The following is a 13338-nucleotide window of genomic DNA, read 5'->3' on the forward strand; positions in this document are numbered from 1 at the left end:
GTTCCATTCAATGGTTCATTCCCCAAATATTCACAACAGCAGGAGATAGGTGGGCACGAAGCTGGGAGCCAGGAGCTCCTTCTGGGTCTCTTATGTGGTTGCAGAGGCCCAAGACCTTGGACCATCCTCTGCTACTTTCCCAGGCAAAATCAATGTATATGGAGTTCGGGGTTATTTTTTAAAACTAATATTACAATATTACAGTAATAGTTACAATATTAGCCTTTAGTTAAAAAAATTTTCACTTCTAGGTTTCCTTTTCTAATTTCATTTGGTTGGCTCTCACTGCCAATCACTACTTCTTTTCTCTCTGTTGGCTCTAGAGTCAGAAATTCCTTGTTGGGATAATTTCTGGCAAGAACTAATATTAGCAGTGGAGCAGCTGGGACTCGAACTGGTGTCCATATGGAATGCCTGCAGTGCAGGCAGAAGATTAATCTAATGTGCCACTATGCTGGCCCCTACTTATTGTAGATTTAACAAGTGGAGAATCATGAATTGTTGCTGACCAAATTTTGATTAAATATGAGCTCTGATCATTTTAACCTGTAATACATTCTGGAAAGTAGTCATGCTGATGTGAGTTGACATTCTCTGTTTTAAAGCAAAACTCTTCAGATGAAGACATTTCTGAGATAAAAGGGTTTATTAAGCCATTACAAATGCTAGCAGAACAAGAGGTCATGAGACAATTCCCACAGCCTCCAGCAGCCAGGCTGGGTAGCAACTGAAATAATGTCCACCATATCTTAAAAAAAAAAAAAAAACAGTGTAATTAATACAAACGTGGGGAAAGGAGGCAAGGAACACTGGATGCTCTTCCTCTCTGCGCCCATGTTGCTTGTCTTTCCTATGCTGTTGTTAGAATCTAAACTGTTATCTCTGTTGCCAAAATCTAGGACTTTTCCCCTCCCTTACCGGCCTGCCTGGTATACAGTAGTCACTCCTCATCTGTTGAAAGGAGTCTCGTTTCTGAAGCGCTACTTTTGGGGAGGAAGTGTGCTTTCAATAAGAGTCACTCTTCTCTGAGGCTACTCAGGAAATGACAAGGCTTTTAAACTGCTTCCTGGAAAAATCTGACACTGGAAACATTAACTTTTAGAAGCCGTATTAGCATTTACTTGAAGACTCTGTTTTGCAGCGAGTAACTGGCTACACCTGAAGTCTAATAAGTTGTATTCCAATAACATAGGCTTAATAACAATGTAAAATGTGTTGAGAAGTTATCAGAAACTCCCAGCTTATTACTCTAGAGTAAAGGATGTATTCTTCAGTTAATCTTCTGTTTCCCAATGATCTGTGTTGGCTTAATCAACCCCAGTACTCTGTCACATTCTTACAGCAAAAGGCAGCAAAATCCTTCATCTGCCCAAATCCTTGTTTCCTTGTAGATTCAGGTTTCATTGCACGACCAAGTTAAAGCTTATTTTCAAAATGACATCTTTATTGCGAGATTTCTCTGACTTGAAGGGAAAAAAAGGCAACATTAGAGACTGAGTCAGAGGCAGTTACAATCAAGCTTGTTCTGTGTCTTCTGAGCCGGTTTCTGTCCTCATCACTTTGCTAAGTCCTTGGAGCTTATTATAAAGCAGGGACAAGACATCAAACTCTATGTAGTTCTATGGCACGATCATGTTCTGATACATCTGATAATATTTTGGAGTATCAAATTAGACATATGGTCAATAAATACTCCTCAAGTTCTGCTACGTTAAACCAGGAGAAAGAATCCAACAGTCAGCCATGGCAGGTTCAAGAATTAGATTGTTATTATGAAAAAACAGTTTTAAGGTACTGGACAACCGTGGAGAACTCTAGTTTATAGCTACCTTTCTGTTTGGTATGAAATTATAAATTAGTTTGACTCATATTATGATTTACTTTTATTATTTTTAAATAGATTGTTTAAGGGATTTTAAGTGGATTTCAAAACATGCTTATAATCAAACAGAAAAATATAATTAAAACATAGAGAGTCTATAGTTTCATAGAAGGGAAGAAATAGAATTTTTGGTCAAGACCAAGCAGAAAAATGAACCTGAAAAGTAGAAATTTTAATTTTTCACACAATTATTATATTTAAGCCACAAATCTGGCTAACAGCTACTAAAAAAAAAGTTATCATGACATGTTAATTTTTGAATTTGCTTAAGCCAGTAATTCTTAAGTCAGATCCATGCAGTTTGTAATAGTAATAAATGACTTTTAGGGGGTTCAGGAACTCTATCAAACTTATTTCAAAATATGATTTATATCGAGGGTTTTTTTAAAAGAGTCTTCATAATTCTATCAGATTGTTAGAGGAGTTTGGGACTCAGATTGTGGAAACTACTGAAAATAAGTCTTTACCTTAAATAGCCTTGTCACATAATTACATCATTAAAATATTCTCAAAGTCAAAATTAAGAATCCAAGAGCCAGATTTGTCATGTGACATGTTAGGTATGGTCCAAATAATACTTTTAAAAAATGAAATGACCACGATTTGAAAGTCTTGAAATGCAAAAATGTGTTGATGTGACTGGAGCTCCCAATCCTGTGTGACAGGTTAGCTCAGAAATGTCTGCCGTGGCTATCAACCACATGTCTTTACTCCATCCCTTGCTCACCACTCTTCATATGCTTCAGGAAGCTTCATCTGAGGGTCCAGAATGTTCCCAACTGCGAAACTTTCCAAGTGCCTGCATGAGACCACAGGGGAAATCTACGTGTGGCTTTATGTGACAGATCTCAGTCAAATAACAGATACATGAAACATGGTTTATTCAATATCCTCCAGGAAAAAAGGACTCCGAGCCCCTTTAGCTACACTATACAAATTTTGTTTCAGGAATAAAATGATCATAAATTACCTTCAGATTATGTGTATAAAGGAGATATGCTGCTACTTAAGTGAATTTTATGTTAAGACTTAGATTTCATTTCCATTATGTCTCATTATGTTTAATGTAAATATTTCTTTAAAATTTGAGGAAAACCCAAATTCAAAACACTCCTATTCAAAGCACTTTGGATAAGGAGTACTCAACCTGTATTTTCTCCCTTATTTCTTACATGCCTTGAATTATATAATCTGTATAAAACTGAATCTAGTGTTTACTCCAGTTCTTGATGGATCCACTGGTCCAATAGTTCTTCACTTAATCTTAGCCAAAAGAATCTCGCAGGCGCATTTAAGGTGCGTTCACTCAGCAAATATTTCTTGAGGACATACTATATGCCACTTCAGCCTTCTGTTAAAAAATTTAGGATGTGTAGTTGATTTGTCTCTAACATTTATCCCCTCTGCAATATCTAAACTAATATTTTAATACCTTCTGGTTTTTCTTTCAAATGTGTCACAAATATACTGACTTATTTCTACCTTACTTGCTGTTACCCAGCTGCACACCACTACCATCTCTCCCAGCCCACAAGCAACTGCAACTTCTACTGTCAGTTTTCCTATTGGCACTGTTGCTGCTTCACAATTCATGCTCATGGAGCTGCCGGGGTAATTCTGTGTATGTGATTAATGCTGCTACTTCACGGCTGAGGGTCATGCTCTGGCCACTCAGCCCAATTGATCTTGATGGGCTCTGTGATGGAGCCCCACATCTGTTTGTTTCTTCCTGTTCTACCATTCTTCTCATTTAAATGCAGTTGTGCTGGTTACTAGCACAAACTCTGTAGGAATCAGATTTGTTCCAACGTTAGGGCCTTTACATGTCAGTTGGCTTGCCCAGCAACATTCTTCTTGTAGTTCTTTGATCTTCAGAGCTTTAAACAAGCTTTATGTGCTCAGACACTCCCTGGCATCCAGACCCAATTAATGGCACTCTTTTCCTCTGCCAGTCTCCCTCATTGTGCCGCTGCTTCATTATCGTCCTGTTTCATATGCCTGTTCGTTATTTTCCCATTTGATCATAATCTCCATGAAGCCAAGGTATCCTGTCTGTGTTATTCACCTGCGTACCTATCTCAGGCACTTGTTAAGCTAAATAGGTGCTTGGCATCAAAGTGGACAAGAGTGTGTGTTGAGTGAATGAGTGAAACACTCTGGGAATGTAAATTGCTGGCTCATGACATGCAGCTCCCTTTTCTAACTCTCAGAGCCATGTCGTACTTAAATGGTACCTTGAGCTAGGTAGGTTGAACTTGAGGAATGGTTGATTGATTGTGCTTAAGTGTAGCATTGTGAAAAATTCTCCATAATCCATTTAATTTAGGTTTGGTGGTATCACCTAAGATCTAGCCCCATAAACAGTTTTATTGTTTGTTCTTACTTAGTATTTGTCTGCCAGCTGTGCTCTTACCTAGCATATATCACTTTAAAAGAAAACAAATCAACAAAGAGCATTATTTTCAAGCTTAATTATTTGCCTTCTGCCTACATTTTGAAATTACTTTCACAGAAAAGTAAACTCACAAAAAACCACAAACAGGAAAACTCTTGAAACTATTAAAATAAATTTTCAATATGGGTAGGCAGTGATGATTTTTAGTCATGTAAGTTCATAATATTTGATCAAAAGTATTATGTAGTGCCTTAGCAATATGCAGGAAATATGAAATGTGTGCTAACGTTTGAACTGCCATTGTTTAATATGGTAGAAAATGTTTTCCATTGTAAAGATAAAGCTCTAGAGAGCTGTATGATTCAAGTATAAGACATAATAAATGAATGTTTTTTCCCCCATTTAATTAGGAGGCAATGAAAGATCTAATAAACTTTCATTGAAAATGAAGGAAAGAGTTGTTTTTCATAAATCTCTATGTTCAACTCTTGGATCAGGCATAAAAGGATTTCAAGCCATAGAGGAACATGAAATACTCTGTCCTGCAAAAGCAGGGAAAGTTCCCACTGAGACCGAAGAGAAAATGCAAAAAGATTACAAAATAAAATCATTTCAACACAAATGTATTGTTTTAATTCTTAAGAAAGTAGTTTGAACCTGTCCCTAAGCCTACATGGAATTGCAACTCTTACTGAATACAGAGCAGAATACAGTAGCTGTGTTTGAGATCTGGGAGTTATGAATAAGGGCTTTCCCGATTTTCCCTAAATGCCAGTGAGTGTTAAATTTCTAAAACTTACTAATAATAACACTAGCACGTGTGTAGTGCCTCATGGTTTATGGGCACTTTCAAATACCCTATCTCATTTGGTTTTCCAAATAACTTGAGAAAAATCTGAATATATTTAGCATTATTTTATTGGTAGAAAAGGTTAAGTCAGGTCTAGAGTCACTTAGTACAAAACTGAAATAAATGCAATCTTTTTCCCAGCAGCTGAATATTACTTTACTTGAGAAGTCTTTCATTCCACCAGATCCTTCCAATTTTAGCCTGCAAATGCCCTGGAAGACTTAACACATCACTTTACATTTCCAATACGATGCAAATGAGCGCCTAAAGATCCTTTTCTGTGGGCGGATTTTGAAAAAAGGTGAAGGAAAGAGTTGAGAGAGCCCATGGGCCCTGAAAAGGCAGGTGCTTTTGAAAGAGCAGATTGCAGAAAGCTGGAAATTGCAGGTTTCCAGAGTAACCCCAAGTATTCAAAGACCACATTGTCCTTACTTTCTGCTGCACTAGTGAATACCATGCATCAGAAAGTACATTTATTTTCTCGAAACTTTTAATCCATGTTTGTTTTGAATTAATGAATCAAGCCACGCCTCAGCTTTATCAAGTCACCAAACTAAACACCAAAATGGAGTCACTCATTCTAAAGTTCCATGGTGCCAAACCAAAACTTAATTGTTATCTGGAAGGAATGGTAACCTCAAAATCTGGCACCTTGACATATGAGAAAGCAGGAGCAACTGGAAGGTCACTCTTCCTTTGCTCTTGTCCCTGTCATATTACGTGTGTCAAGAACCCCTTCTTTGACAAGCAGCTTCCATTTGCAAGGAAGAAAGGAACATGCTTTTCTCCAAAGAAAGAGCAATACAAAAAGCCTTGACATATCTCCCTTATATCCCAGTTTATTACTGTTACACTGTATCTTTTTGTCCTCCGATCATTTATCCATCAAACAATGCAAATCACATTTACCGTCAAACAATACAAATATATGAATGTGTCTGTTTCTTTGGGTCTTCATTTCCTCATGAAGTTTCCTGTGTCACATGGAACTTATGTTAAATGAGTTTGTATCTTTTCCCCTCTTAGTCTGTCTTTCGTTATGGGATCCTCAGACATGAATGTAGAAAGCTTTCCTACCCTATAAGCTTGTTTCAACAGCAATAAGAACACTCAGACACAAAGCATAAGCTTTTTTCCTGACTAGTGTACTAAGAAATTTATGTTGATAAAAACACATGTTCTTACAGGCTCTACAGGTAGACTCCATTCTATCCCAAGTATGGCTGTTGTCAAGATAAAGATGGTGAATGCAGAAGTATCAATACCAAATAGGCAATATTTTCTTTTTTTTTTAAAGATTTATTTATTTTTATTGGAAAGGCAGATTTACAGAGAGGAGAGACAGAGAGGAAGATCTTCCATCCGGTGGTTTACTCCCCAAGTGACTGCAATGGCTGGAGCTGAGCCAATCGGAAGCCAGGAGTCTCTTTCGGATCTCCTACACGGGTGCAGGGTTCCAAGGCTTTGGGCTGTTTTTGACTGCTTTCCCAGGCCACAAGCAGGGAGCTGGATGGAAAGTGGAGCCACTGGGATTAGAACCAGTGCCCATATGGGATACCGGGGTGTTCAGAGTGAGGATGTAAACCACCATGCTATCATGCTGGGCCCCAAATAGGTGATATGTTCTATCAAAGCAAAATAATATTTAGTGCAATGAAATTATCTAAAAGTGATTCCTAGATCAAAACAAAATGTTAATATGTAAGGAAAAACAATTATTATTTGTTCCAAAGTTGAAACTAGACACAGACCAAGTATTTTTTTTTTTATTTTTAGGTTTATTTACTTTTGTTGGAAAGGTAGATTTTGCAGAGAGAAGGAGAGACAAAGAAAAAGATCTTCCAGCCACTGGTTCACTCCCCAAGTAGCTGCAATGGCCTGAGCTAAGCCGATCTGAAAGCAGGAGCCAGGAGCCTCTTCTGGGTCTCTCTCATGGATGCAGAGTCCGAAAGCCACGGACTGTCCTCCACTGTTTTTCCAGGCCACAAACCAAGAAGCTGGATGGGAAGTAGGGCAGTCACTGTACAAACCGGCACCCATATGGGATTCTGGCACATTCAAGGCAAAGACTTTAGCTACTAGACTACAGCACCAGTCCCACAGACCAACTTTTTAACCACAGGAGAATGTATGAAATGATTGCATGAAGTCTTTCTTGTTGCTGCTGCTGAAGTCATTTGCTTTTCATGTATAAAGCTTTTGGATTTATTCCTTGGGCTCTTACTAAATAGTTAACGCTCTCTTCCAAGTGGCATATTGCTATTGTCAGATGGTTACTGCATTTTGAATCCAGCCATCATTTCCAGAATATCATAGGGTCCCTTGCTTCATTGTGACAAACCCAAACATTGTAACTGGAAATTTTAGGTACTGTTGTTCGATAAAATTTCCAGTTACAATATATTTTCCCGCAAAATCTATCAAAAAGCATTTAGTAAATTAATCTAACTTGAATGCAAGGAAGTTCTTGTGTTACTGTATTACTCCTACCCTCACCCTCACTCTCAGCCTATCACGGGGAGTTTTTTCATCTGCCATTCATGTTATTTCCAATGTTTTATTGCCACTGACATCTCTGACCTTAGGCAAAATTTCAAAGTAGACAAAGCTCATTGCTAGAGTTCCATCTTCTTTTCGTGCATACTCCCTCCAACTTTTTTGTAACATCTATCTGGCTATATTGCATTCATTTCTAGTGCTGCTTAAATATTCATTGACTCTCATTGGAGTCATGAAGTGGTGCCACAAAATATCCTTAGACACCAACAGCTTGTCACCAGGCTTAAGCTGTTCCTTTCATTGCTAAATCCACTGATAAATGTTCATGCTTTATTGGATCTGACTTATCAGCAGATTGCAAGAAAGCTGATTATGATGACAGCTTTTTCTTCAATATACTGTTTTTTTGTTTGTTTCTGTACCCTCCCTCCCACTCTCCCAGCCACCGGGACATCTCATATCCTAACTTTGTTTTTTGCCATTGATCTACTGATGACTTCTTTTGTTTTTGAGACAAACATCCACACACACCCACACACACCCCACACACTCACACTTAGGCAAGGAGAGAGGGGAGGAAGAAAGAAGGGGAAAAGGGAGGGAGGGAGGGAGAGAGAGAGAAAAGGGAGACAAACAGAGGGGGCTTTCATTTACTGATTAATTCCCCCAAATAATGTGTGGATCGGTCTGTGCTGCATTGGGTTGATGTCAAGCTCCCACATGGAGGAGCCCAAGTACTCACTGCCTCCCAGAATGCAATTAAAAGGAAGCTTAACTCAGAGCAGAGTGGAAACTCAAACCAGGGCACTCTGATATGAGAATATGGGATGAAGGCTTCTAAATCAACATCTTAACCAATAGACCGAACTCCTGTCCAAGCAGCTTCTTTTTACCCTTCTTTGTCCCCCACCTCCCTGGTTTTAACATCTGGGACTTTAGTGGTCACAAGTTATTTTTCTTCCCTTTTTTCTAGAATCATTCTATTCGTGATCTCATTGCTTAAAATATCATCTATATGTCAATGACTCTCAATTTTATTTCTCTGCGTGGCCTTCCTCCTGAACTTTTGATTCATGCATCCAACTGCTTATTTGAAAGTCTCTCCTGAATATTTACTAGGTGTGTCAAACTTAAGCTGACTGAAATTGAACCATATATCTTTCTCAGTAAATCTGCTTTTCTATCTTACTTAAAAGAAACTTGATCATTCCCGTTAATCCAGGTAAAATCAACGGAGATAGCCTCGATTCATTTCTCTCCTGACACATTCAACCTTTATACATCTAATTTCAAAATACATCCAGAATTCAGTCACTCTTCAGTGCATTCAATTACTTTCAGGGTGTTAAAAGATAAACATTGGCACATTAAATTTTCAAATCTATGGATGCTAATGGTTTGGCACAATAAGTGAAGCCAGCACTTTGGATGCTGACATGCCCTATCAGAGTGCCCAGGATAAAGTCCAGTTCTGATTCCAATCAATTTCCAGGTAATGCACATGCTCAGAAGCAACTTCTAACAACTCGGGTCCTTGTGTCTCTGCCACTCACTGGGAGAACCACATCAAGGTTGCTGACTCCTGGGTTTGGCCTAGTCTAAACATGGATGTTGGAGACATTTAGGGAGTGTGGCAATAGATGGAACATCTCTCCCTCTCTCCCTTTTTTTCTGCCTCTCTCTTTTTTTCCCCCCTCTCTCTTTTTGTTTCTATGTCTTCAAGTAAATAAAAATGAACATGTATTTGAGTCATGGGTGGGGCAGCTCCAGACCACAAGCAGTTCATAATTTCAGCCAAAGGGCCCAGGAAAAGGCTGTTAAACAGTTAACATGGGGTCAAGGCAAAGAACATAATTGATTGGTTAAAGTGGCCTAGATAGAGAGTAGAGGCTGTTTCTGATTGGTCAGGAGGCAAAATTATAATATTTTTTTAAAGATCTTAATTGCCTCTCTCTTATAATTCTAGAATCAGATACAGAATGAGTATTCCCATGATCGGCGCAGAGGAGCTTAGTTTTATAAACAGAAAAGGAATAAGGGAAACAAAAATAAAAGAATAAAGGTCAGTTTGGTATTTTTAAAGTTATTTTCCTTGTAAAGACCAGCCAAAGACCTACCTATTTAGGCTGGCTCATATGAAATGATTTCTTTTTGATGATCACTATGACTCTTCTGTTGTTACTGCTCTTGTTTTAAATGGCCCAGTTTGGAAATCATTTTGATTATGTGATTCTGTTCTTGATTGATTTGATCTGCTGCAGCCTAGTTCAAAACAATGACATCTGATTTTATTTAATAAGATTTAATGATAGGAGTGTGGCGCAGTGGCCTAGTGGTTAAAGTCCTCACCTTGAATGCTCCGGGATCCCATAAGGACACCGGTTCTAATCCCAGCAGCTCCATTTCCCATCCAGCTCCTTGCTTGTGGCCTGGGAAAGCAGTCGGGGACGGCCCAAAGCTTTGGGATCCTGCACCTGTGTGGGAGACCTGGAGGAATTTCCTGGCTCCTGGCTTCAGATCCGCTCAGCACCAGCCATTGCGGTCACTTTGGGAGTGAACCATTGGATGGAAGATCTTCCTCTCTGTCTCTCCTCCTCTCTGTATATCTGACTTTCCAATAAAAATAAAATAAATCTTAAAAAAAAAGACTTAATGACAGAAAGGTTTTTCTTAGAATTTGCTAGCTTCTGATTTGTTATGACCATTTACATGTAGTTGGGTTTCAGTTTGCTTGTGTAGGAACCTATGGTACTGATATGCCTCAGTTTAATGGCTTCCCAATTATTTAAATAACTGCTATCATCCTAATTGGGCCAGCATCATCTACAATTTGGAATCCTTTTTTTTTTTAATTTTAAAATTAAAAAAAATTTTTTTGTTACAAAGTAAGATATACAGAGAGGAGTAGAGACAGAGAGGAAGATCTTCCATCCGATGATTCACTCCCAAAGTGAGCCACAATGGCCAGTGCTGTGCCAATCTGAAGCCAGGAGCCAAGAACCTCCTTCTGGGTCTCCTACACAGGTGCAGGGTCCCAATGCATTGGGCCATCCTTGACTGCTTTCCCAGGCCACAAGCAGGGAGCTGGATGGGAAGTGGAGCTGCTGGGATTAGAACTGGCGCCTATATGGGATCCTGGGGCACGTTAAAGGCGAGTACTTTAGCTAGGCACAGCACCGGGCCCTGGAATCCTTATTTCCATCTTGGTTTGGGGGGGTTTCTCCAACAAGGTGTCTGGAGCAAGGATTTGAGTATAATTTATTTATTAGGAAATCCCAACAGGCATTGTGGGGAGTGGCACACAGGAGCAGGATGTTAATGTTGATGACTTGGTTACAGTTGTGGACAACTGTGATCCACTTTTTTTGTGAGAACACTCTGAGAGACTGAGTATAACATGACTCTGATTTATGCCACTCTGTGAGTAAGAGACTGGATAGTGAACCCCACCGACATGTAGTCTCCCTAACTCAAGCAAGACTAGAACATTATGCTTCTTTCTTTATGGTAGAAAGTGCATGGTGTAATAACTTACCCTTTATTTTGAAAGAATGCCCAGGATTCTGGTTTCAGTTCTAATATGCTCCAAAATGAGTCCTTGTAGCTTGGTGATAAGAATGCCTGTAAAAGGGCCCAGCTCAGCAGCCTGGTGCACGAAGTCCTGGCCCTGCACACGCCAGGATCCAATATGAGCGCCAGTTCGTATCCCGGTGGCCCCACTTCCCATCCAGCTCCCTGCTTGTGGCCTGGGAAAGCAGTCGAGGATGACCCAAAGCCTTGATCTCCTGCACCCGTGTGGGAGACTTGGAGGAGGTGCCTTGCTCCTGGCTTTGGATTTACCCAGTTCCGACTGTTGCGGCCAGTTGGGGAATGAATCAATGGACAGAAGATCTTCCTCTCTGTCTCTTCTCCTCTCTGTATATCTGACTTTCTAATAAAAATAAATATATCTTAAAAGGAAAGAAAAGAATGCCTGCAGTGGAGATGCCAGAGTTAACCTTGACAGACTATCAAACATAAGATTGTCAAAAAGAAATGATCAGAGTCTAGAGAACCTGCCAACTGACTGTGTTGTTTGGTAAAGGCTGGGCAGGTATTCCTCAGTAAAACTCTAGAATGCAGAGATAGACCCTCACTTAACCAGGTGTCCTGGCACCTTAACATTGGACTCCCCAGACTCCAGGGTTATGAGAATTAAGTGTCTATTGATGAAGCCACCTGTTCTAGGTGGTTTTTATAGCAGTACAATCTGACTCAAGCAATCAGGGCTCAGTGAAGAACTGAACTTGTTCTACCTGTGCATAAAATTAGTGGGTGCATCTAACCAGGACCTAAATCTTCCATTGTGTATCCTTCTGGGGCTTTCCCCCATCTTTTGGAGAAATATTATTCTGTAGATTTCAACCAGAGCTGGGAGATCAGAATTGTAACAAAAAAATTCTAGTCCCGTAAGACTGAATTGGCACTTCCCTATTTAATATATTGGCTTTGTATCTTGAATCGAGCCAAATATCTTCTTTCTTCAAATTTATCTTTATTAATAGTGAAATTTTTATAAACTGTTTTTCTGCGTTGTTTCCAACTCCTAACGAAACCTAAGCTTACTCAAAAAAGAAAATGTTGCTGTATATTGCTCCTGTACCCCCACAGCAATTGGGGCTATTTTTCTAACTTCATGTCGTTTTGGTTTAAATCATATTGTCATGATCTCTCTAGAGCTGCCAAACGACGTAAGGCCTCATCTCCTTCTTGTAATCATGCAGTCAGAATTGACCTATTGGCTTCAGTTGAACGTTTTGTTGGGCAGTTAAGATGCCTGTTTCACACTGGAATATCTGAATTCAGTGTGCAACACTGGCTCCTTGCTACGGCTTCCATCTAGTGCAGACTCTGGGAGGAAGCAGTAGTAGTACAAGTAATTGTGTTCCTGTTACCAATGAGGAAGATCTACAGTGACTTCCCAGCTCCTGATTCGTTCTTTACTTCAGCCTGACTCAGGACTGTGCATTAAGAGTTTAGAGCATGAATTGGAGCAATCTTCCTCTCTCTCTCTCTCTCTCTCTCTCTCTCTCACTCTCTCTTTGTGTGTGTGTGTGTGTTTGTTTATTCACTAAAAAAGTCAAATAAAGAAAATATTTTATTTTATTTTATTTTATTTTTTTAAGGAAATTTTCTTTTATTCATTAAATACATTTTTTATTAATTACATTGCATTATGTGGCACATTTTTATATGCACTGGGATTCCCCCCCACCCCTCCCAAAACCCTCCCTCCACAGTGGATTGCTCCACCTTATTGCATTTCCATAGTTCAAATTCATTTGACATTCTTTCATTGGAGGTATTTACCAAGCATACAGTCCAGCATCTTATTGTCCTGGTAAGTTCAGTAGTTTCTTGGTGAGACCATCTCTGGTCTGAAGGTAGAGCCAGCAGAGTATCATCCCAATCAATTAAAAGCCCCAACCTAATATTTACAACCAATTACAACATTATGGCATTAATTGACATGGTATTGATTAACCAATATGTTAATAGGAAAATGCAGGTTCTCAACCACAACCTGTGACTTCTTCATAGACATTTCCATTTTGGTTTATATTCAACCGTGTTCTATACACCTTAAAATGGCTATAGATTGCCATTCAGCTGTCTCATGTCTATTTTAGTTTTAGTATTTAGCAGTTTATAGCATTGAAGCATGGTTTCTCT

This window comes from Ochotona princeps, chromosome 5 (genome assembly GCF_030435755.1).
Source record: "Ochotona princeps isolate mOchPri1 chromosome 5, mOchPri1.hap1, whole genome shotgun sequence".
In the NCBI taxonomy this organism is placed as follows: domain Eukaryota; kingdom Metazoa; phylum Chordata; class Mammalia; order Lagomorpha; family Ochotonidae; genus Ochotona; species Ochotona princeps.